Raw genomic sequence first — 25291 nt, 5'->3', positions numbered from 1 at the left:
CCGCCCGGCCCCGGCCCCGGCCCCGGCCCCGGCCCCGGCCCCGGCCCCGACGCGCTGGTGCGGGCAGCGGCGCCCCACAGATTGGTGTTTTGCCTGAATGTTTGTGAGTGCTGGTTACCGCGGGTGGCCGCCAGCCGCGTGGGCCCGAGCTCGCCCGCGCTTCGTTTCTCCCCTGGCGGGCGGCCGACGTTGCCCGAGGCCGCGGGGGTCTGGAGAGCTGCTGCAGGTCGCTGCCGGGGCGGGCGTTTGGGGGAACCCACCGCGCCGGGCCCCAGGCGGCCCTGTGGACGTGGCCCTCTCGCCAGCAGCTGCTCAGCGGGAGTTGCAGGGGCACCAGCACCAGCGCAAGAAACCTTTCCAGGAAACTGCTTATCTTTTTCCAGTGTTATCCGTGAAGACTGTTCTGCTGCCCCAGGACTGGGTCTGACAGGTCCGGTATTTCACCATGGTCTGGCTAGTGTTTAGTATGTGCAGCATCCAGTAATGTCTACCGCAAAGCAGAAGCTGCCTGTGACACTGAGAGTTGCTGCACAGGTGAAATAGTAGATTTACTCGTGGACAAGTGCGCATCTAACCAGGAGTGGACAGACGTTCATTTTAAACAGGAAACTTGCCTCTGGCAAAGAGGTACCTCAGCAAGAGGTATGCAGGGTTACCCCATAAACTCTTGTAAAACTAATGTTTCTGACTGCTTTAGCTTGCAAGCTTGAAAATACGTGTTTATGTAAAAAAAAAAAAAGGGTTTATAGACTGTTGCGCAACAGCAATAAGGCAAATCATATGATGTGTGCTTCTCCCTTTTTCTTGATGTCTTAAGACTCAAAGTGTGTCATTAAAACAAACATGTTCCCTTATGCAGATTATTACAGGAGCAGACTTTGGCCCACAGAAGCCCCACAGAGCCAGATACGTGTGGAGAAGGTGTAGTGGTTTTCTTTTCTCCTGGGAGTGCTGATGTAAGTCTCGTGTCACTGAACTAATACTGATTTCACCAAAAAATGTAAGTGTAAACACACCTAACAATGGTCTTCCTTGATTAGTCAGTAAACATAAGCTGGTCCTCTAAACCTGCCAAGAAAACAAGATATTTTAAAGCTAAGCTACTTCAGTATAAGCTTGCAAATGGACACTCAGAACTGACGTATCCGGATGGTTGATACATAAGCAGACATGTCACTGTGAGCAGGAAAATGGGAATTTTTTAAAGGAAGAAAAAAAAGGAGGAAAAGTGCCATATACTGCATCAGTCGACATTATACATTTGCACAAGATCTAATAATTAATAGTGTATACAAATTGAAAAATTAATCTAGATATCTATGTGCTTTCTATTTAATAAAACAGCTTTCTTTTGTATTTCTAATTGTCAAGCAACAGTTTCAGACCAGCCTTTTCCAAGGAAAATGTCCTATTTCCTTCTTTCCATACAAAAATGAAAATCCATGCATTGAATAAGTATATGCATTTGTATCTTTCCAGGAAGCTTTTCACTATTTAACCAATTCACATGTAAATAATTCATGAGATTCAGATGAAATTTGTATAGTTCAACTACCTCATATTTAGGAGTTGGAATATTTTTTTAATTGTATGGCATTTGAAAAGCTTTTCCCTCACAGCTTTTTGCTGACATTTTCTTTGCAATGGGACATTTCAGTCCCATTTATGTTAGCTATATTTCTACAATTGTATCTGATACAACTCAGCATCCAAAGGCTAAATTAAGTTCTCAAATGAACTGTGGATGAAGAGGTTTTTTTTAAAGGCAAGATGTTTAGCTGGTGTGACGGGAGGTAAGTTCAAAACCACAGAAAGTCTTGCACCATAAATCACATGTTTCTGCTCTGTAATGCATGCTGAGATGCACCAAGACAAATGGATGCTTTTCCAGATGGTATGAGGTCTTGTCTATATGGGGAAGTTACCGTGTCATCAGCTAGCATGTGATACCACAGTGTACTAGCTGTACCATGCTGCCTCTCCTTGTGGAGGCTCATAGTGCATGCGCACACACGCGCACACACACACACACACACACACACACACACACACAAAACACCCATGCCAGATATAATTTTCACTTTGAAGATAAGTTCACATACAAGTTTATTTAGCTGCCCTATATAAGCAAATCTTAACTGACAATTTGTTGCAATTCTTGGAGGAGGCGGGAATACTTTCAGCTTCAGCACATTAACTTTCAGCTTGCACTGAGTCATAACTGTTGTGTGGACATATCAGTTCCCCAGGTATTTTGGTATGTCTTCCAGCTCCATTCCCCTAGTGCTTTTCCCCTTTCCTCAACAGCCAGTCTCTTTAACTGCATAATTTCTGTCCCTCCCCTGTCTTCCTTTGGTTTCACTGTTGTTGTACAGCTAAATTCTCTCTGCCTTCAGTACTCCCTGAGTCATCTTGCCTTTCATATTTATTCAACCCAGCAGCACATTTACTCATCATGATGTCTAATTAGACTAATCCTGAGGTCCCAGATCTCTGTGCTCCCTGGTGGGAAGCAGACACCCAGGAAACATTGGAGCCCAGGTGCAGAAACATAATCATATGCAAGAGAAATTGGCATGGCAGGGACTAAGATCAGAACCTGCCATCACAAGGCTGCCATTTAGAAGCTTATAATAGGAAACTGGCCTAGGACCACCTGCAACTCTTTTGCAAACAAGTCCTGTCTGAGATTTCTGTGACATTGTCATCAACACCAAGACTGCCAGCAACACTGCACAGACCGTCCATAACATAAATCAAGGCAAACATGCCATATTAAACATCTAATATTTAGTTTTATTCCCAGTGCTGCTACGAGGTAGTCTCTGTCCCAATGCTGTTCCTACTGTTGCGGTCTGTACACCAGACATGACAGATCGAGAGCCTAGTGTGGTGGTGTTCTGCTGAAATGAAGAGGGTCAGTGGCAGCAGTTAGAGGTATTGACCGGAAAGATACTGCTAAAAATTATTTTCCATCAAAACTATGCTACTTGATGACACCCTACTTGATGACACCAATCACCCAGCAGTCTTTGCTGTACTGAAAGCATCTCTGTGGCAACCAGTAACAGCATGAGGGTCTTGTGTGCAAAACACTCATTCCATGTTAGCAGAGATAGGTTGAAAGCAAGAGCTCCTCAGTCCCTCATCTTCAAACCTCAACTCATGCCATGCCATTCCAGTCCAGAAGAACCCTGAACAGCCATGATAATCACAGTAGTCACAGTCCTTTCTGTAGTAAACAGAAAGACCAAAACTTTGAAGGAAGAAGACCCCTGTTCTTTATGTCAAATCTTTCCTGTTTGGAAGATAACTTTCCATATTACTTTAAAAAAGCAGCTGTTGGGGAACTCCATATATGCAAAAGACATACCACTCTTCTAAGACACAACAACAACTCTTTTCTAATAACTGGTCATGCTTCCGTTGCAACAGTTAAAAGATAGCCGGCCTATGCTGACTAACAACCACCCTGTAGCTATCTGGACCTACAAGTTTTGAGATGGCTGAGGCCATATATTTCTCAATAGACGCAAGAGCTTACATAGTGATGTGTTGCCTGTGCAGCTGATGAGGTCAACTCAACATTGATCTCCAGAGAAGCACCTTACCGACATGAAATTCAGCTGCCACTGTTCTTCCCAGGTGTGCAGCACAATCCTCTCCCTCTGCAACCACTCTGGTTATTTGAATCCAGAATTTCTGAAACTTTTTTCATGCTTTAAGCACTTCCTCATCTTTCTCTTGGTACAGCTGTGCAGAGGAAAGGGCCAACCTGTATCTGCAAGAAAAAGACCCAGAAATTCAAAAAGCAAAACTCCTTGGTAATGGTAGTTGACTTGCAAAGTCACAGCAAGTCTGGCAATGTGTCAGAAACATCTGTGTGATGCGAGAAGGTCACACCTACTGTGGTAAGAGTGTGCACACAAGTAGTTCCCATAGACCAGCTGTCTCAAGGTAACTTGTGTGCCATGATCCTTAATGAAGTAAAAATCAATGGTTTGTCTGGATTTCTCCACGTAACAGCAAAGAAAGGCCACTTTAGATAGGCAGACGCTGGTTTTGTATTAATATGAAGACTAAATTTAGGATCTATGGAATACATAAACTGATCTGGCTTGCTTAAAAAGTGGTGATTGTGAACATGCTTTTTTTTTTTTTTTCTAGGTTAAATTGCTCTGACTTAAATCTGGTTTCTATCATTTTAACTTACTAAACTCTGACTTAAAAATGGACTGGTACAGCAGGCAGGTAGTAATCAGGGTGTATCTTAAAGTGTTATCTAACCTCAAGCACATATGGCTTCATTTCACTGCAAGCTTTTGATCAACTTTTATTTGATGCTACCAAAAAAACAGCGGAATTATTTCCCAGTCACAGCTATACTTATGGTCAACCAAAAGCTGATCCAGTTTAAAAGAGCACAGGTGTATTTTAAAAGCACTGAGCAGATTTTAAAAGCTGGAGTCTGGTTATTTGTCATGTTTATGTGTAGGAAAATGGAACTTTGAAGAACCAGGTCAACTTTCCTTTCAGCAAAGTAATCATGTTTTTCTTATATTTTACAGTAAGGATTCTTCTTACAGAAAACAAGTACAGAAAATTTCCAACACCGATGTGTTTTTCAGAATGTTAGGAGGATGTGAGAAAACAGTTTTAGAAAAGATACCTATATGTCATCTTAAAAGAAAAAATGCTGCTAACTTTAATATATATTTTTAATGCCAGCTTCAGAAAAAAGCTTTTAAAAACTGCAGATATTTTTTACCTCTTTGGTAAAAAGAGGTTCTCTCATTACCCTTCTTCCTGTGGCTGCATGAAAAGTAACCACCCTTCCTGCCCGACATGGACATTCCTCACCAAACATCTGAAGTCACTTTGGAGTTTGTAATGTCTCTTTGGCATTAACAGCATTTATAAATACCGACTTAAGAATTTTTGTTTTGCATTCTTCCTGGTAAGAAATCAGATTCAAATTCTGTTTCAGCTGGAACACTTATAATGAAATTAGTTGTATCTGTATTAGGTTAGAAAATGAAGCAGCATCTGTTTCAAGGGAGCATAGATATGATTCTGTGAGTTTTTTGAAGACCTCAGAAATGGCTGGGGAGCAGTGACACTACCCTGCTTAAACACCTTTTTGTTTTCAGCAGTCTTGTGATCTCCCAAGTGCAAGATAAGAAACTGCATTCCAGCCTCTCTGCTGGCCTGTCACAAGGCAAAGGCAACTCAATTTACATCTCAATATCTTACCTGATCACAGGAACTGGAGAATGATGCAAGGAGTTGCTTGCCTTGCAAGCAAGACAGAGGAACCTAGTATTGCTGCTTCTGCTATGTTAGGGTTTTCTAAAGCAGTGTTGTTTTCCTGCAAGGTCTCTTTTGTTGTTCTGAAGTTATTTTTGTCTGTGTGGAAAAAATGAGTTGTTTTGGTTTCTTTTTTCTTTTACCTTAACTTGTATTTTTTTAGAGAGGCTAAATATTGAGTCACACTTGAAATCAGCCTTGAAGGTTTGACCATGCTGTAACTTACATACTTGATATTTCAGAAATCAATTAGATTTTTAGAAGCCTCAGTCTTTACTCAGTGTCTCCTATTGATTTCTGCCTGACAGTCATTTCTGAGCTTTGGGAGGCTTATGATATTGAAAGCTAACACTGGGGGAATAGTAGGAGGATGTGGGGAAGTATCATGTTAAACAGCTGATGTAGAAGTTCATGTATACAGAATAATTTCCACATTGTATTGACATCTTTCTCTAAAATTTAAAGGACTTCAGTACTTTTTCTTCATACTAAAAAGAATATTTCTTTGCAAATTTTACACACAAGTAGTTACTATCTCTTGATTCTCTTGATTTACAATTTTTATTGTAACAAGTTGGAAGTTAGCTGCAAATCCTGTCTACATTGTAAAGTTGATCTGACTAAGACCAGTTTCTAGCTTCCCATCTCTACTCTAGAGATCACAGTGAAAGCATTTTAACTGAGTTCCAAGAAGACTTTGAGGAGTATTTAATATACTAATTAATATTTTAAAAGTCATTTGGATTTAAACAATCTGCTCTTTCTGTTTTGAAACTGAAGCAGTGATAAAGATCAGAAAAGCAGAAATCTTTAAGTGCTTCAGCATAATGTTTGTACCTCTGCAAACTCTTGTAAACAGCTGCAGCACGTGAAAGAAAATCTGTCTGTCTGTCTTCTGTTGTTCTTGGAGCAGTGGTGTCTAAAGGGCAAGTTGACATGCTGGAAAGCATTTCCCATGATCAGGTTAAAGATTGTGAGTTATGTGAGGAATTATTTTTAAACTTAGAAGTTACAGGCTGGGCTTCGTTAACAGATCATGTGAGGGAAGGTTAAACAAAAGCTACTCGCAAAAGAAGAGAGAGCAACTGAAACAGCCAAATGCTGTTTTAAAATTTGTTTTCATTAAAAACAGGTGGTAGGAAAAAAATGAGTGCATGTGCTGAATGGGTAAAGCAACAGTGACTTATGTGACTCATTCTTATTCTACAAATAGGAAAACAGAGGCAAAGAGACCGACGTCTGAAATAAAACTCTGTTATAGCCAGTGAGATCAAATGGATGATCATTGGGTAGCTCAGTCTAGTCTCTTCAATAAAGAAGTTTGCCATGGTAAATAATTATACATTTTCTTTTTCCCCACTTCTGCTGATGCAAATAAATGCAAGGGGAGTTAATTTTTGAGATGCAATATAATATATAAATAATATAAATCAGAGCAATATGCATTGCCTTGCTAGTCTCTGAGGTCCACTTGGAACATATTCAGCCCTCCGAACACAGGGATGCTGGTAATTACTGTCAGATTTACATAACCATTTCAAATATTTTTATCACTTATGTCTGGTACTACAGCAGATCTTTTCTAGGACTGTGCTGATCACCAAGGACCTGCCTGACTGAAATCTTCTCCTCACTATCAGTAGAGCAGAATTTCTTTTGACTTTTTCCTCTTTGATCATCCTAACCCCTTGGAGCATCCCAAATACACACCCCATAGCTTCAGGACAGCATGGGAGAAGGAACGACCTTCTGTACTGGTACCTCATTGGGTGCCGAGGGTGCATTTGCACAGTGGGGCACTCGTCTGGATGTGAAATGAACCTGAAAGTGTTTTACAATGGTTTAGTTATTGTTTGATACACCTGATGGTTGGACGGCTATTCAGAGGGACCTCAACAGGCTGGAGAAGTGGTCAGAGGACTATGATAAAGTTCAACAACAGGAAATGCAAAGTCCTGCCCCTGCAGAGAAATAACCCCATGCTGGAGAGCAGCTTTGCAGGGAAGGACCTGGAAATCCTGGTGGACAATCTGGACTTTAGCCAGCAATGTGCCCTTGTGGCAAAAAAGGCCAGGGGTATCCTGGGCTGCACTGGGAAGAGCATTGCTGGCAGGTCAAGGTAGGTGATCCTTCCCCTCTACTCAGCACTGGTGAAGCCACACTTGGAATGCTGGGTCCAGTTCTGGGCTTCCCAGCATAAGAAAGACATGGACATACCAGAGTGTGTGCAGTGAAGGGCCATACAGATGAGTAAGGGACTGGAGCATTTCTCATCAAGGAGAGGCTGAGAGAGCTGGGATTGTTTAGCCCAGGGAAGAGAAGGCTGAGGGGGATCTTATCAAGGTGTATAAATATCTGATGGGAGGGTGTGAAGAAGACATGCCCAGACTCCTCTCAACGGTGCCCAGTGACAGGACGAGAAGCAACAGGCACAAACTGAAACACAGAAGGTTCCAGCTGAACATAAGAAAACCTGTGAGATTAATTGAACACTGGCACAGGGTGTCCAGAGAGGTTGTAGAGTCTCCACCCTTGGAGATATTCAAAAACTGTCTGGACAGGGTCCTTGGCAATGTGCTGAAGGTGACCCTGCTTGACCAGGGGGGTTGGACCAGATGACCTCCAGGTGTCCCTTCCAACTGCAGTGATTCTGTGATTCTGTGAAACAAGCATAGTTAGTGGCCAGCATTGAACAAGAGATACTTTAGGTAACTGTTTCACATCATAGTGGTGTCCTTACCACCAGTCCTAATTCCAGTCAGCAGTGTCTACCCCTGCTCTTGCACTGGACAGTCTTTTGGCCTGCAGTTGTGCAGTGCTAGCTCAGGGGCTGCAGCGGGTGATTGATGTGGTGTCTGTGCCAGCATATGCTGTGCTGGAACATGGCCCAGCTGTCTAGTGTTCGGGCCTGCTCAAAGCCTAGTTTCACCATTCGCATTTCAGCATCCTTTTTTAACAGATTCCTCCCTCCCCATCAGTATCACTAGTCAGAGACTCAGGTGTCAGACAAGTAAGCTATTTTACACATCGGATTGCAACAAACTCGTTACTTACAATATCTACGATTTAATGCAAATGTCTGACCTTTGCCCATTACTGGAAAGAGGGCTTGACCTGATGCCTAGGTTGTCTTCTGCTCCCCTGCCCCATGATAACAGTCCCAGACACCTCCTATTAGCATGAAAGGCAGACAGCTGAGCACACACTGCAATCTGAACACAGCACCAGGTGGTTCCTCTTTCCTTTGTTAACTTTTGTTGAGAATTTGTGTTCAATTAAACAAAAATAACTGTTCAAAAGCATGTTGTGTTTAAAAGAGAACAACTTGGGTTTCTTTGGCTTTCTTCAGGCAGCTAAGGCTGCAGCAGCCACACTATTGGGGGTACAGAAGCCACGGGCTGATGTGTCCCTCCTCCACACCGTGGCCATTAGTCTGCCTGGGTAAAGGGAGGCTTCTCCAGCTAGCGTCTCTGCTCCTAGAGACTTTCTCTGCTGCAGGTTTCAATGCATCTATACACAGGCCCTGTCCTACATTCAGGTCCAGAACTAGGTACTTTCTCAGTCTGGTTTTAGAAGTTTCATCCCCATATGCTTCGATAGAGGTAGACAGAAAGAAAATCAGCATGCTACCAGTCTAGAATTTACCTATGAAACCTTATCTTGTGACTATTTTTGACTATAAGTACAGTGGCAACTATCAGTGTATAAGTGAAATATGTTTTTAATTATTATTTTTTTCCTAGCAAGAAGAGTGTTTTGCGGTTTGGGATTTGTGTTTTTTTTTTTTTTTTGGCATGAGCAATAATTGTTTCATGAAATAATTTAGCCATAATTCATAATGTCACATTTTTTTTCACATATTGTTCAATAAGCTGAATTTTCGCTGTCATGAACTGTTCATGGCAAGTCCATGAAAATTACTAGGAAGAAAGGCAAACTATTAATGTAAGAACATGTTTTAGTGATGTTCTGTGTTTAAATTAAATTGCTCTTTCACATTAGTATTAAAAAACTCCCCACGAAGTAGTTGTTGAAACTAAAACTACAGAAATTCTCTAATAAAATGCCAGGATTAGACTTGGTTGAGTTGGCTAAAGGAATTTCTAATTCCACATAGGCATGTTTTTTTACCCTTCTCTGCTTTACTGCTCAAGTAAAGGTGGTAAAATCCATCTAAGCCTAGTCCATACTTCTTCCTGTATCTGACTGCACTTATAAAACATATTTAAGACATTGCCCGTGCTGAAGCAGTGTCCAAGCCTTCAGTTGACTGGTTTGTCTAAACAGACTGAAAACATTAAAACAACTTCTAAAAAGCTATCAAGCAAAGCCTGATAGGTACAGATTTTCTTTAAAAAATAGTTTAGATAACTGAGACTCAGCTAATTGGCTAGCTTGCTTTGTTTGCTTTTAGACAGGAATCAACATGCACATGTTTTTAAATGATATCAGAACAGCTAGCATGGAAAAGTCAGCTTGTTTTAGCTTTGGCTGTAACGTGCCCTTTTCACATGGTCTCTGGGAGAATTTTGTGCCTTGCAGACAACCCCAAACAAACTCAGCTACTTTGAGGTAGTTGTTTACTCTGCCCGCATTAGGGTCAGTGAGGTAGAAGTCCACTTCCTCAGCTGCTGGTTCTTCTGCCGCCAGTGGTCCTTCTCCTAACCTTTCTCCTAATCTCTCCTCATGTGACAAAGGTTGTCTGCTGATGGCTCTTCAGGCAGAGTGAAAATGAACACAAACAAAAGACAAAGTTACTTGAAGCAACTGATAGTTGGTTTAGAGTAGAATAAGTGGAATTTCTTAATGTTTTCTCTGCCTTTTTCTCTTCCGCCCACCAGGTCAATTCACAATGTCCTGAGGCTCTTTAATGTCTCAACCTCTTCTTAAAAAACAAGAACAAAAATAAAAAATATCATTTTTTCTTTCACTCCTTCCCCCAATCTTTATCAGCAACACCACTGACTCCATAAAATTCTCTGTCATTAAGTGTCAGCCTTGCCTTATCACTATCCTTTGAAAGAAGCAGAAGGCAGCAGACGCCCTAGATGCTGTGGTAATGCACATTGTATGTTTTCAGCTAAATCTTGATTGAAGGTAATCAAGATGAAACAAAAAAGAGATAGTAACATACCTCATTGTAATGATATCACTGTTAAATGTAAGGCATTCTCCCAAGAACTAACAAAGCACGAACATGTTTGTTAAGTCCTGTGAGTGAGGGAGGGATCAATCCTGAAAAGAATTTGGGACTGGTGTGTTGAAAATTGCCATACAGCCCCATCATGGCAAGCCAGCAAATACCTCACTACAGGGTTGCCCAAAGTTTAGGGGCAGAAAATGAAAGCCAATACTCAAATTGTATGTGGGCTTTTTTTTCTGTGTTTTTTTTTGTTTTTAGGTAAAATGAAAATGAAATTACCTTATTTGAAAAATGCCCAGCACCATTTGCTTCATGTACAGCACTGGAAAGATTACAAAATTTCCTCCTCTCCATTTATGGCTGGGCCACCAAGGGATGCCCACTGTAATTCTGCATCCTAAGTTCACTACAGACTTGGAGGAGAAAGCAGCAGAATGGCAATATCAAGGTCTAGTGATGTGAATGTCTTGGCAGAGTTGCTGCAGCTCTCCTCAAGCAGAGGAACTGAGGAACATTCTGGTTACTCGTTCTCACATCCTATAGCAAAAGATACATTAATGGAAACCCAGCTTCTCTTTTTCTGATAAGAGTGTAGATAGTGGGTCTGTAGGTTGCTCTTGGTGAATGCTGAATAGGTGAGATGCATCATAAGAGCACCGTTTTGCCCTTAAGTCCACGGACAACCTTCTCCTCACCTCTGATTGTGTACTTGGTGGAGCCTGCATAATTCACCTTCCTGTTGCTTTCCTCCCTGTTTTGATTGTTCCTCCCATTGCTTCTGAGAAGCCAGGATTACCTCAGCTTATTCCAACAGCTTTTTGAAGTCACTTACCTAAGTGATTTTCTTGCTAAATTGCCAAGTACACCACAAAGTAGGGGCTTCTTATAAGCAGAGGTTGCAAGCAGAAATTCAGCAGAGGCAGCTTTTTCCATTTTCCTGTTTTACAAATACGAGAAAATATTCAGTTTGAGGTGAATCATAGCGGAGAGCACAGAGCCTTATTCTGCATCCTTACGTAGGTTGAACTCGAAGACCTGCAGTCAGAGTTTTGCTTAGGTAGGCTATGCAGAGAAAACTGCAAGATCGACACTTGCCCTGCTCATGCTCCCTCTCAACAGATCATCACTACGTTCTCTGTTTTTTTTTAACCCTGTTTTCCTAAGAATACGAGACTTATGGGATCACAGTGTCTATGTCTGTACCCTCCCCCTGTACCTTTTGAGGCCATTGGCCATTGTGGATCAAATTAGAAAGGAAGTATCTGACTTGCCCGGAAGGCAGTGTTTGGGTAGAAGAGAAGAAACCCAAATCATAGTCTCTGTCGAGGGAAAGCCAGGCAGACCACAACTGTCACACACATCACCACAGAGGGCACCCACAGCGGTCAGCACACATAAAACTCCTTGTTGTCCATGGACAACAAGCTGTCCATTGCACAAGCTCTCTCTTGCCCAGTGGGGACGTGGAGGGATACAGAGAGAAAGGGATTGCAAGGTTGTAGGGAGGAATATGAGACAAAAGAGAAACCCCAAGATAACAAGGGTTCATGGGTTCTGCCCCCTCGCTTTTTATTACACAGAATCACTTTTTTCTTACATCCATGTTGTCCAGCTGTCTCCACTGCTGGCTCTCTCATATACCTGCAGAAGATCCTATAGCTACCTCTGTATTACTGCTTCAGACAAATGGGTTCCTAAAAGGATAAGTTGTAGCTATGAAGAGCTGGAAGGAGCATGTTCCTACCTGAACTTCTTTGGAAAAATAACTGGAGTGCTTTGGAGCAAAAGATCAGTGCAGTGATAGTGGCTAGGAGCAGTGAGCCTTTGCGCTTTAAATCGTCAGTCTGCACGCTAAGGAGGAGGCAGAGGGAGGAGGCAGAGGCAGAAGCAGTTTCTCTTTTCCGTTTGACTGTTTTTGTTTACCATGAAGTCTTCTGGGGTAAGCAAAAGCCTGTAAATCACTTTAAACACTGAACAATCTGTGAGTGCTAAGTATGATGTGACAATTCACTTCTCATCAGTAGCAGAAACTGATCATGATGATGAATATCAATTTTTTATAACCAGCCCTCTTAGAAAAACATTTAGGCTGGTAGGATCAGCACTAAACCCCAATATATTATCAGGCATTTTGCATGAGGAATCCATTAATTAATATGAATTTTAAAAACAGAACACTTTCCAATTCCTATAGTCTACTTCTAAAGTGCTTCTAAAATGCTTGGCAGAAACCTCTAACCTTCCCAGTTCTGAAGACAGTGAAAAATCATGCCTTGTAATATTATCCACGGGAGTTATTTCATACACTTCTGCGAACTCACATGACTAAACTGTACACACATACTTAAACATTTGTAAGGTCAAGCCCTAAATACCTGAGCTATCTGCTTCAATGGGATGATGGAATTAATTCTTTTTGCTCAGGGAATAGGAGTCTTTTATCTACTTGTAATGCAGTGTCTTAATGCATTTGTTTCAGTGCTGTAACACTAAATTTCATGAAGACTTAAAATAAAAAATTATTAGCATCAGGTCATGGACAAATGTGTGCAGTCTAGCTGAAGAGAATGTGTTTTGGACAGTGTGCAAGATACTATTTGCTAGAAGAAAAATGAAAAGAAACCACAATTTCTGTTGTGGAAATAACTAACTTTAGAAATTAGCAAATTTCTAAGACTTGTGTAAGCAACTTCTGTGTTAGGAAGGTCTCATGGAACTGGTGAGAAGAAATCTCCTTGTCCTGAAGCTTCTGTGAAGCCCATGCAGTCTTTTTGCAACTGTTTTACTCTTTGCATTACAGGATATAAGGATCACTAGTGTGTACTACACCAGTGTAGGCATTACAGCAATATTTCATAGTTATATACATCCAGTGCCCAAAGAGCCCAAACAGAGCTTTGACTAAGGTAACTTGATGTCCATGGTGTTGCCATTTATGCACAGCATGTTCTCCTGCTGGAGGGTTGCTCTTCATTCTCTGTGAAACCCTTGTGGTTTTCTTCCCTCAGAGGTATTTATGCTCATGTGTGGGGAAGGGAAGGCACTCACTGAGTGTCATTGACTGAGGATTTTCTTTAGGCAGACTTGACAAAGTAATGTCAGTTGCAGATGAAATTAGTGGTCACCCATCTGACCGATATGTGGAAATAGGTAGAGTAAAGGTAGAAGATCAGATCTCCTTTTTTATGTAGCCCTTGTTAAACACTTTTCTTTCCCTTGTCTTTGAGCCCTGCTTCACATGCTGCCTTCTCCTATGACCACTGTAGAGTTTTCTTTTTTCACTTGAAGAACTTTGTTTCTCTTGAGTTTTTTTCAGAATGGGGTAAATATCTTCTTTTTAACTAAATAAGCTATCCCCAGTGTTGTAAACATCCCTGCCAACTCTAGCTATCCTGCTTCTCAAGTTGTTTTCCCTGTAAAAAAAAGCCCAGCTCTCTACAAGGAGAGGGTAGCTGAAAGGACAGCATGAAGCAGAAAATTCAGTGGAAGACAATCATCTCCTCTGTAGGAGATTCATCAGTATGGAGCTTGAGCTGAGTGAGACAAACTCACACCTATTATTATGGATCGATGCAGCACCCGGAGCGCTTGACAAAGAAAGGCATAGGCTTTCCCTTTGAAAGATGAAATAAATTCCAAACTCTTTTTGCTGCTGCAGAAATAGCATGTGCCTAGGTACATTCCTGTCCAACCAAGCGTTTATGGAGATGTTTAAGTGTGTTGAGTGGGGGCCTGCTTGCACGGTGACTTCAAACGCCTGTGTTTCAATATGACGTATTTGGCTAGCAGCTATAGCAATTAAACACGTTTTGCCAGTAGCTTGGGTCAACATAGCCTTTTTCCCATTAAATAGGTCACAACATTTTTTTTTGATTTGTGCTCTTGCTTCTCAGTCTGGTTGGTAGGTAGCCTACAGGCAGGCTGTTGCAAAGGGGCAGCAGATGGCTGTTGGTTCTCTGATGAACAATATGTCCCTCCTGGAAAGCCACAGAGCAGAGCTGGTGCCGCGATGCCACCCTGCTTCCCCTGGAGCCCCTACACAGAAAGCCCTGGCCAGCGAAGGCAGGAAGGTGGTGGGATTGGGTACGTGGTGCTCTCTGCTTCCCAGCCTGGGCAATGCAGCATCCACAAACAGCGGCTTAAAATGCGGAGGCATTTTTCACCAGTTGTGAAAAAATGAGCATATGAAATCACCATATCTGTTTATCATATAAAAGGATCAGATGGGAGACCCCTCACCTTGTTCACAGGTGAACTGAACAGACTGTGACTCAGAGGGTGAATGGGGGCAAAATAAGACATCTCTGCTGCCTCCCAAAGGCAAGTGTGCTGACGGGAGTCCAGGAAGGGCTGTAAAATGGCCAAACAAAGGAGGAATGGTGCAATGGTCATTTTGAAATAAACCTGTTTGTGACTGGCAGTGACTGTGGAGATATTTATGTTCTGATTCACACCAAAGTGCAGCACCTGCAGTTTAAGTCTGGATGACTTCAGGAGAGAAGCAGCAGCAGCAAATGCAGTTCATACAGTTCTAACATTTGAAAACAAGAAAGCAAGAATCAGGGATGCTCTGGGCGCTGGGACTGCTGTTACGTTAGAGCATAGCCTGCGTAAGAGGCGGCTGGAGCATCTCCCCACTGAAAGGTGCAGCACACTTAAAACTGACTCGCTCCTAACTGGGGTTCACACAAGTTGCATATCTCTTGGATTCCACTTGCAGCCTCTCTTTAATGTGACAATTGCAATTACAAGGAACTCTTACATGTCATGTATTACACCACCTAGGAGCCTTTCGAGGGTGCCCTCAGAAAGTCCCTTGCACCTCCTGCTTATCCTTGAAGACAAACCTGAACTTTCTTATCTGTGTCTCTGCTAGACTGCCTGGGACAGTGTTTGTCTCCACATCTATAGGCCCCAAGCATCCTCTAGTCAACATCCTTACAGGAATCCTCACTGAGAGACATCTGCTATTTTCTCAGTTTTGCTGATAAGAAAACTGCCACAGCCAGATTGAGGTCAGGAGTGGTCGCTGCTTTGTATGCCTCGTGGTTGATGCCATCAGGAGACAACTGGAGCAGCTGCTTTGAGAAACTCATCAAATTCCAGCAGACATCTGTGGGAACTGCAAGAGCCAACACTGGAAAAACAGCTCCTCTAGGGGTATCAAACTGTCTATTTAGTGTCTCTTTTAGCCAGGTTGAAGATGGGATCAGGAAAGAAAGCGTCTACAGATTATTTCCTCCAAGAAGATCTTCAGTTCCAACAAATTCTTTAACATACAGACTTCTCAATGCAGTCTTCAAGGGTATTTAGTGATTTTTTTCCCCCCTACAAGTGCTTAAAATAGCTGGGGTACTTAGTAAGTGCAGTGAAAAGAATCTTTACACAGCCTGGTTGGATAACTCCTCTGCTTAGCAATACACGTGTTCCTTCAGTGTACTCAACCACTGGAGCTAGCTTAGAACAGTTTAAACAAACATTGGTTTAAACGCTTAGGAAAAAAAAAAAAGAAAAAGCAGTTTGCTCACATAGAGAAATGCCTTTCTAAAAGCCTTAGTGAATCACCTGCTGAGGGAAACCTTCATTGTGACTAGCTTGAATTTTTCACTTGAAGGCATTTTTACTCTTTCCATTTCCATTTCAGATAAGGAAGATGACTTTCTATCCGCTCCGCCGCTGCTAGATGTATCCCAGATGCTGGCTGGTGCATTTGTTTACTACCGGAAAGGTAAAGGTTGTGCAGCTGCACTTCTGAAGGGGGGTGCAAAAGCCGCTGCTCTCCATCCCTGGAGCAATGCAAGATCCCTTGCAGGTCACACACCCCTGCAGCCCTTTGGCAATGCTTTGTCTGGGGTAATCACTGGAGAACAGGAAAAGTTAGGTGGCAGGTGGAAAGTGTACTGCATACCAGCTTTTCCTCACAACACAGCCCAGGAATTCCTGCTTGTCTATTTTGATGGATCCTTACACCTGCTTTATAAATGAGGAGGAAAACAATTCACAAGTACAGACTACCTAAGCCCCACTATATTACTGTTCCCCCTCCCATATAAGGTAGAGTAAATAAAAGAGAAAATCTAAATGTAAACAGAATTAAAAATAGCTTTTCCTATTCCCCATTACTACATATATTGACTACTTAAAGACATGGAGACTGTGGGAGCTGCACAAAGGGCGCATTGAAAGTGCACATCATCTCCTATTCACATGCAGTGTGACCACCCCAAAGTGCACAATGCGACTAGAGCCAAGGCAGAAAACATCATGGGGCAGCAGGTGTCAGGAGGAGGCTGCATCACCAATGTATCTGCAGCTGATATGGTTACACAAGAAACCCATGCTTTTCTGCAAGGCAGAGGGGTAAAGGAGAAGTAATGTAATTTTTTTAGTGAGTAAACATGGCCTACCCAGAGAAAAAGCCCACTGTGATTTACAGTTACAGTTTAGCCATAGTACTGTCTGGTGTCAGGTATTGAAAGGCAATACCCAGGAAAAGTGCTGTTCGAAAGGAGTACTCTGCTCCTGGGTCACGGCTTCCTCATGGCCCAGGACCAAGTCCTCTTCTGCGCAAGCTCCCTGCGCATGGCCCTCATGCCACGGCGAATCCCGGAGCGCGGCCTCAGCCACAGCATGGCAATCTCTGCTGCTTGGGGGTTAGACAAGTCCTAGTAAATGAACATATTCCGTGTGTCCAGCCTGCAGAGGAGCAGGATCAGAGAGGCTTCTTTTGATTCAGCAGGGTTTGTTATTATATCACATGAAGTAATTTCCAATTCACTTAAAGAGAGTGTGCGTGTGTGCATGCGTGTGCGTGCGTGTGTTTTAAATTAATGCTTTCCCAGGCAGAGTGATCTAGATCCTGGTCATGAATCCAACAGAAGCATTTGGTGTGCAAGAAATGGAAGACTGAGCCTTGCTTTGTAACTTGCTTTTGTAATTCAATTTACTCTTTACGTTGGTTTAAGACACAACATCAGCACAACTGTGGCATATCTGCAAAATCAGTTTGTTTTTTTTTTCTCTTTCTGACTGAAAAGAAAGCAATGAATCCAAAAGCCACTAGACTAAACATATCTGCTGGGCCTGATGAAAGAAATGAAAGGGGTCAGATGACATATAAGCAAGTCTTACTCGGAAGTGTTTAATAGCAAGCAGCACCACATCCCATCTTCGTATTTTGCGCCTTTCCATCCACGTCTCCAGTTAGCCTCCTTCCTCCCAGCATTTGCTTTGCTACAGCACCTAAAGCCCAGCTCCTCCTGAACTAGGATGGCGTGACCCATGCCTGTGTCTCTGATGGTGCTGTAGGACTGCAGCTGTAGGACTCTATATTCCCCAAGTAGTTTAACATAAGCAGTGGCCATCTGAAGTTACATGACTCCTGCTGCACTGAGACTTCAACCAGTCTTAAAAACACTCACTCCCAGCCCATGTCTGCGAGGCAGGGAAGCGTTATGATCTCATTACACACGAGGAGGCTGAGTCAAGGAGAGCCTCTGACTTCCGCAAGGCCACAGGGATTTTGTGGCACACAGGCGGGAGCACAACACAAACCCCACAGTTTTGGTGCTTTGACTGCTAGCTTGACCATCACTTCCAGATGGACCAGAGATAGCTGTATGCAGAAAGCGCTTGTGGAGAGGAAAAAAAAAGGGCGATAGAGAGATTCCTTCATCTGAGAATGGGGTGAAACAAAATTGCAACTCCTAAAACTTCAAAGACGGCTGTGATTCAGAAGAGCTCAGCCCTGCAGTGACACATTTGCTGCATCTCCCCAGTCATGGGAGACTGGCTGTAAGTGGTGCTCGGGGCCTGCCCTTCCCAGGTTTACACTTGCTGGGACAGGCTCTACCATCTCATCTGCTGGTGTTTCTGCCTTCAGGAGAGCTGCTGATTCCCTAGTAGGGGGCAGAGGAGTGTTTTGGCTTACTGCAATCTTTTTAAGTGTCTTTTCTGCCAAGGGCCTCTGACATGTGGCCAGAATTGCATCAGAGCTTGTGGAAATACTTTTAGCTAAAACAAATATTGAAGCCTAACTTCTACAGGGATGTACCAGCTTTGACAAAGGCTTTGTTGATCAAGTTTTCATTCAAGGCAGAAACTATTTCTGGCTATGCCTTCATGAGCAGTTTAGACTGATTGGAAAAAGCACCACTACTGAAAAAGGCAGCCTGGCCCTTCTCCTCACCCATGACTTCATACCTGCTAAACAAGCAGTATTTTCCTCCTGGATCAGTGCACTGACCTGGCAGAGCACACAGCTGCACAGGTCCCAGCATCAGCCCAAAAAACATGACCATGGCACTTGGCAGGGGGGGCCAGGACTTCCCCTTTCAGTAGCAACACAGCTTCTGATCAGTTTAGGATACTTGTGAAGTTGCTCCCTCAAAATTTACAGTGCCAAGACTCGAGTGCTGACTTGAGATATGATATGTCCTGGTGGGAGCCTGACATGGGGAATCTGCAATGAATCCTCTCCTGCGTCAGGCTGCACAGGGATTCAGACCAGGCAGCATCAAATTCACCCACCCAGACATATACAGATTCTCTTTTTTTCTCTCTCCATTGCTGTGAAAATAATCTGGATTAAAATAAAGATTAAAAAAAAAAAAAGTCAGAACCTGTTGCAAAAGGGTGTCTAAGCCCCCATCAGCTGTCCTAGAAATGGTTACAAACACTCACAAAATACCTTCCAAATAAGAGATGTCAGCCTTGGACAAACTTGCTGCTCAGTTGCCAGCAGTCTCCTGACCAAAAGACACGGACTAAGGCTTTGAACTGTGGCTATCAGCCAGAAGAGCACCTGCTCCTTTCTCTCTGCCCCAAACATAAAGTTATTTCAGCTGCTGAACACTTAGTTTTGTTTACTGTTTCCCACCAACTTCTACAGTGCTTAATTTTCTGAATGAGCTTAGAGAAAACTAAATATGATGCTTACTAAGGAAAAGGACAGTAACGCAAATTGTTCCTCTAGTCAAGATGTTTCTCACACAGCTGGCAAAATTGAACTCTCTCTTGTAATCAATGTAAATTGAGCTCTGCCAGACCCTGATGAATGGGGCTCTCCAGCAATCCCTGCAAGGACATGGGCTGGCTACAGAAGGAGGGTTTGATCTTATTTCTCAGGTATACGCAATTCTTGTTTACCAGAGCTGTGGCTGACCCAGGCCCTCCCTCGCCCGAGCCCCCCGCCGCATCACAGTCGCACAGAAAGTAATGCAGAACATTTGCTTCGGTCTCCTGCTGCCATTTAAAGCTGGCTCTGCTCTCTACAGAATGTGGCATAGAAACCTCTCAAATGTGAATACCCTCAATATGTTTGCTATTCTGGCTATTTCAACACTTAATTATTGTCTTCCCTCCCCCCGAATGCTTTATTTAAATAGACTTCATGTATATGAGGGGCAGGTAGCAGAGGTTAGGAGGAGCACATCTGGCTTCTCAGATTTGAAACTGTCCCTAAAGTTCAGTACCTCAATGGACTAAATGTTGGCAGGACTATTTTCAGCTATGGCTATTTCTGACATAGCCAAAGCCAGGCAGCTTGTGAAATCAGTTCCTCCTGCAAGAACACCAACCTTCTTTGACCCTAGCTCTGATTTCAATCCCCAATGTCTGAACACTGCACCTTTGACTGACAGCTACTACTAATTACCAGCCCCAACCATTTGTCAAGGTAGAGAGGCCACTAATTTCACCCGTTTTCTTTTTTTTCCACATTCCCATTCTACTTGCAGCACCCAGCCCCCTTGCGTGTCATTGATAGAAATAGTCTGAGACAACGCAGAATGCTGAATAAAATCTATTGCCCTCACTTATTATTTGCACTGCAGTCCTCATCTCTCGACCCAAGAGTCCAGGACAGCCCTTTGGCCGTGTCAACTACCACATCTTTGCCCATCAGGAATAAAACGGGGCCACTGCTGGAAAACAGGAGAAGACAGAACAAGAACCTGAATTTGACTCTACTATTACACTGCAGCTATGGCTATAAATCCATTTTTACTGTAACATGATTTGGACAACGTCCCTCACCTCATCAGCAATTCCAGACACCAACAAGAGGAAGGACATCCTCACAATTAAGTGTGTGTCAGACAAAAACTAAGTGGTAAAAGCGGTTTAATGACCTAGTGCCACACCCTCCTTGATGGACAACAGGGCATGTCAAGAACTTACTATTGTTGGTAATGCTAATGGAGGCCTTTGCTGAATTACAGAAATGTGCACCTCCAAAGTGTATCTTCAGCTGGGATTTGTAAATATTGAGAAATGTCCTCAAGCACTGAGAGTACCCCAGAGTCACAAATGATAATCAGATTTGTAAAGGAGATGCACACATCTTCTGGTTATTCTGCTGTACTAACAGCAGTCCAAAATACAGACTTTCCTGCTGAGCAAAGACAGGAAACATGTAGCTACCAAGCAGAGGAGAGAGTAGTCAAGCTCTTGCCAAATTAAGTACAGTTTTCTCTGCAGTCAAGTTTGTACCATATTTACTATGGAACTCTGCTAAGAGAATAAAATAAAAATTTGTCAAAACCTCTGACAAATCAGGAAGAGCTCTCAGAAACTGGCAGTGTTTTGGAAGTAGGCTTAATAAAATGCAACAAGACAAACCATTTTCTCCATCACAAAATCCAGAGAAAATGATGGAAGAGTACAAAGATATCTGGAGTGGGAATTACCATGATACATATTTTGATATAGAATAGGTAGCAGAAATTATTTTTTTCCAGTTCTCAATTAATTTTAATAATTTATGTAGTTCAGATTTACTAAAAACAAGAAGCTGTTTCAACAAAAGTTTTCTTATAGAAGCTCCTTGTTACCAAAGGGGTGTGTATTTGTCAGGATCTGCATATGCCATCCCTCCTTGCAAAACTTGTAGCATTGCCCTATCTCTTGTCAGACTGGAGTGATAGACAGTGCTCTTGGACAATGTTGCTGATGAACAATTCAAGGCAGATTTTTTAATAGTCGTGTTTCAGAATATAACCCCACCTACACAATAACTTTCTAGACTCTGTTGCATTTCCTAGGTTCAAAACAGACAAATGACTTTACTGGGTAGATTTTTAACTGTAAGTTGCAGAAGGACAATAAAAATATCTTGTTGTTGGAATTGAAATGGCCTTACAAGCCATTTCGATTTCAGCCGCAGAGGTCTGACCTTACAGCTTCTCAAAATGATCATCAGCACTGTTTGAACACTTTACTTTTTGCAGTTCACCTCATCTGGATAAGCACGTGGAGTTGCACGCAGCAAACAGGAGTAAAAGGATAGGCAGAGAAACTTAAGCCCTTGAATAGGGCCTGAGACCAGGTCTGCAGTTCAGCTCTCCTAACTACTGCTATAAACTGAAGTCTGTTCTTCAGCTTATGCAAAATCTGGCTCTGGGCCTGGTGGAAATTAACAGCAGGGTTGAAGTGGTAAAAGCAATCTCTGTAGGTTTTATGAGTCGTAGAATGAACCCCATGCTTCACACTTATTGAGTATGCATAGATCAACAAGTCCCTAAAAACCGGTTAGGGCAGCTAGTCTTCATTCACATTCATCTGTAATGCAGAGGCATACAGAAGTCATGACCCTGCTGTCATAGTTACTATAGAGTTGCATAACAAGGAGTTGTGACCCCAGGTTGCTAGTGCATTGAAGGAGCTTCTAATATCAAATTTTGAAACCAATTCTTCTAATGGCAGAAACGATTTGCATATTATTTCACTTACCAGTCAAAGTAACAGCTGGAAGCAAGCAACAGTTGGAAGCAGTGTCTGTTAGTAGCTTCTATGGATAGGGAACTGCTACAAAGGTTAGGTTTCTTCTTTGGGGAAAACTTTTCTGTCAGAGATTTCGTTGAAGCCACATCCTAGAGACAATGACTGGAAATGGAGATGATGAACATTGCTGAAAACGAGTGGGTTCCAGCACTTCCTGTATGGAAACCAGTTTCACTTCTGGGAATAAAAAAAGTGCTGCCAGATAAATACTGAACAATGCAGGCATGTTCCCATTATTGGTCAGTGAAGTGATGCTCAGCTTCGTACTGGCACACATGAATGTCAAATCTTAGAGAGCTCATTGGTGGAATGTGGAAGATGCTTTAAATCAATGGTACCATAAAGAAAAGCGTAAAACAGTTATCACTCTTTTCTCTTTTACAGATGCAAGGGCAAAATTGTAACACTATTTTGTATTTGCTACTAATGTCACAGGAAATCCAAAGAGCTCATATTCATACTGCACAACTGAACTGTGCTGGAGTCAGGAGCATGGATTGACTAATAGCACAGAGAGACTCTGACCATAATAAAAATCGTGCATTTAGCTGGCCAGTGACAGCCCCTGGCACTTCCATTTGCTTTGACCTGTGCTCCTCTTCTGTGCAACACCTGACTCACCCAGTGCATTTTGGGTGCGTGATGTAGCACTCTTTCCTGTGGTGAGTAACTTGAAGCAGAAAGGCGGGTCCGGTAAGGGAATTGTGAAACAACTGCAGTAACATGGAAGATTAGAAGATTTAAATATCCTTAGCAGAGTGGAATGGACAAAGCAAGCCGGAATTTCTCCCACTCTTTGACACTTATGTCTTTGCTTGGTGGCTACGAGGAATTTTCTACAGAGCTTTCTTAGCCATGGTAGTAAGAAAGAGGAGGATAATCTTAATTGCATAGCACTAAGTCACAGCCGGGTAAGTGATTCTTGTAACACTGCTCGATTTTCAGTCCCTCTTAGGAAGATGCTTTCCCTGGTTTGTTAAGTACAAATGAACATTGGTACTTGGAGAATGAGTGGAAAACAGGGAGGTAGCTTGGGCACTTTGTATTCATTCTTTACACCTGTCCTGTACTCCCAATTTGAAAACAGTAAACTAGGTTCCTTTTCAAACTTGCCTTAGAAAGTAGCAATAACCTCTTTGCAAAACAGTTTGCAGCCATCAGTCTTACCTGGGATGAAAGGGTCATACTCCAAGTCTTGAAATCCCTCTCCTCTTAGGAGCATTTCTAAGTTCTAGGCCTTGATTCGGGTTATGGAAGCATACATTAAAACTCTGTTAATTCACCAATTTAAATATTCACAAAGCTCCTTCATGAAGCTAAGTGATCTGCTACTGCAGTTGTCTGCTTCAAGCTTCCTCTGAATTCTCTACTGCTGCTCGCCTGTCAGCTCCAACAGCTGCAAGCAATATTTCCTTCCAACTCTGAGGAAGCAAGGAGATATAGCCCATTCTATCTGATGCTAATCTGGTTACAGTGACTCACCCTCTTCCATGATTTCCAGGCTAATTGCTACAACATTCTCTAGCTCCCAACGTGATTCCCAGGGGTCCGCAGAAAATTTTGATTCAAAATGTTCTAGTCAAAGATAATGGTGGTTTGACTCCTTATGTATAACCAAATCAAATAACATAATCCTAGCTATCAAGGCCTTTAATGGGTAGGAATGCCTCCAAAATAATCTTTTTCCTGTTCCTCCTGCAGATATGTACCTTAGGAATGATGACATCATCCACTCTACTGGCTTAAAAAAGCAGGATCTGGTTCTGCCCTGGCACTCAGGAGCTGGGTTTGGCATTGCCGCTCACGGGCACTGACAGTTTCCTTCAGAATAAAATTCAAGACCCGTTCTTTTGCTTTTCCTTTTCCACAATGATTAAAGCTTTGGCTTTAGCCAGCAGTTGACACCACTCAGCTTTTTGTAAAATAAAATTTTTCCACAGTTGCAACCAACAAAAAGAACTAAAGAGAACTAAGAACTAAAAAAGGTGCCAATGCTACAAGATTGTACAGCTCTGGCGCCAAAGTTCAGTGAAAGCAGGATTTGTTGATATGTTCCTACTGGGTCACCCGTCTTTCTGCACTGTCTTTGTTGGCTGATTCAGTCTGCTACATATATTTTTGGCTTGCAAGCCTTCTGGATAGGGGGTGTCCAAGTGAGACTCATTCATCTCTAGTGGGCAACAGAGACAATAATGATCAAAGTGTCCTTCTTTGTGGCCAGGCTACAACAGCAGATTTTACAATGCAATGAGCAGTTCAAAAAAGTGAAACACATAGTGACTCAGTCACACACATGATCCTGTAACAGCATCAGCACAGTCTAACCCCTGCCAAATGCGAGAGTCCTCTCTTCTTTCCCATGTTTCTGACAAGTATTGAAAAGCAAAAATTGTAACCCCTCTGTATACCACATGCCAGTGTCTCATGCTGGCCATGACTCACTCAAGCAAATTCCTTAACCTTTGCTGCATAACTTTACTCCCCTGCCTCCAAAATTGCTGAAATGCAGCAAGTAAAATGAAATGCAGGACCTCTTATCATCCCAATTTGAGTACATAACACTCTTCGCTGTGTAGGTGTCCTGGGCTTAGTGATAGCAGGACCCAGGGCTCAGGCAACACAGTCCATATTTACCCAGTCTCAATATAGGGCTGCAGTTTTAAGGCACACCCAACTGAATCAGTAACATGGTCGGATTCTGAAAAATGGCCTTTAAAATATGCATGTTTTAGATTAGGACAGCATCAAGGTAGTCTGGTTGGTGTAGAAAATGCTAGATCAATGTGGTTAATGCAAATCTGATGCAGGTCCACAGATCTTCTGGCTTCAAGGCAGCATTAGCTGTTGGCCTGCTGCACCTGTGAAGCTTGTTACAATAAACCGTGCAGCCATATGGAGGAATACCACCAGTCTTCTCTCTACAGCTCACCTGTATTTTGTAGACCCAAACACTCATAACTGCAAAGTCTGAATGGCTTGGTTGTAACCCTTTTGGAAAGCAGGTAGTTCAGGACTGTTAAAATTTGATTTTCTTCCTCTCTTCTATCCACTACTTTGCCT

At 42.6% G+C, this 25291-nt stretch overlaps 1 long non-coding RNA gene across 1 annotated transcript; it reads left to right on the top strand.

Moving 5' to 3' along the window:
• The first annotated feature begins 124 nt into the window (after window positions 1-124).
• On the top strand, window positions 125-24070 carry LOC136995369 (uncharacterized). The gene is made up of 4 exons (XR_010886943.1): window positions 125-642; window positions 860-956; window positions 16095-16178; window positions 23933-24070. It is a non-coding gene; the product is annotated as an uncharacterized lncRNA (long non-coding RNA).
• The last annotated feature ends 1221 nt before the right edge of the window (window positions 24071-25291 follow it).

This window comes from Apteryx mantelli, chromosome Z, assembly GCF_036417845.1.
Source record: "Apteryx mantelli isolate bAptMan1 chromosome Z, bAptMan1.hap1, whole genome shotgun sequence".
NCBI classification, from domain to species: Eukaryota; Metazoa; Chordata; class Aves; order Apterygiformes; family Apterygidae; genus Apteryx; species Apteryx mantelli.
The sequence above is the reverse complement of the archived record's forward strand: the minus strand, read 5'-3'. Positions and strand labels throughout refer to the sequence as shown.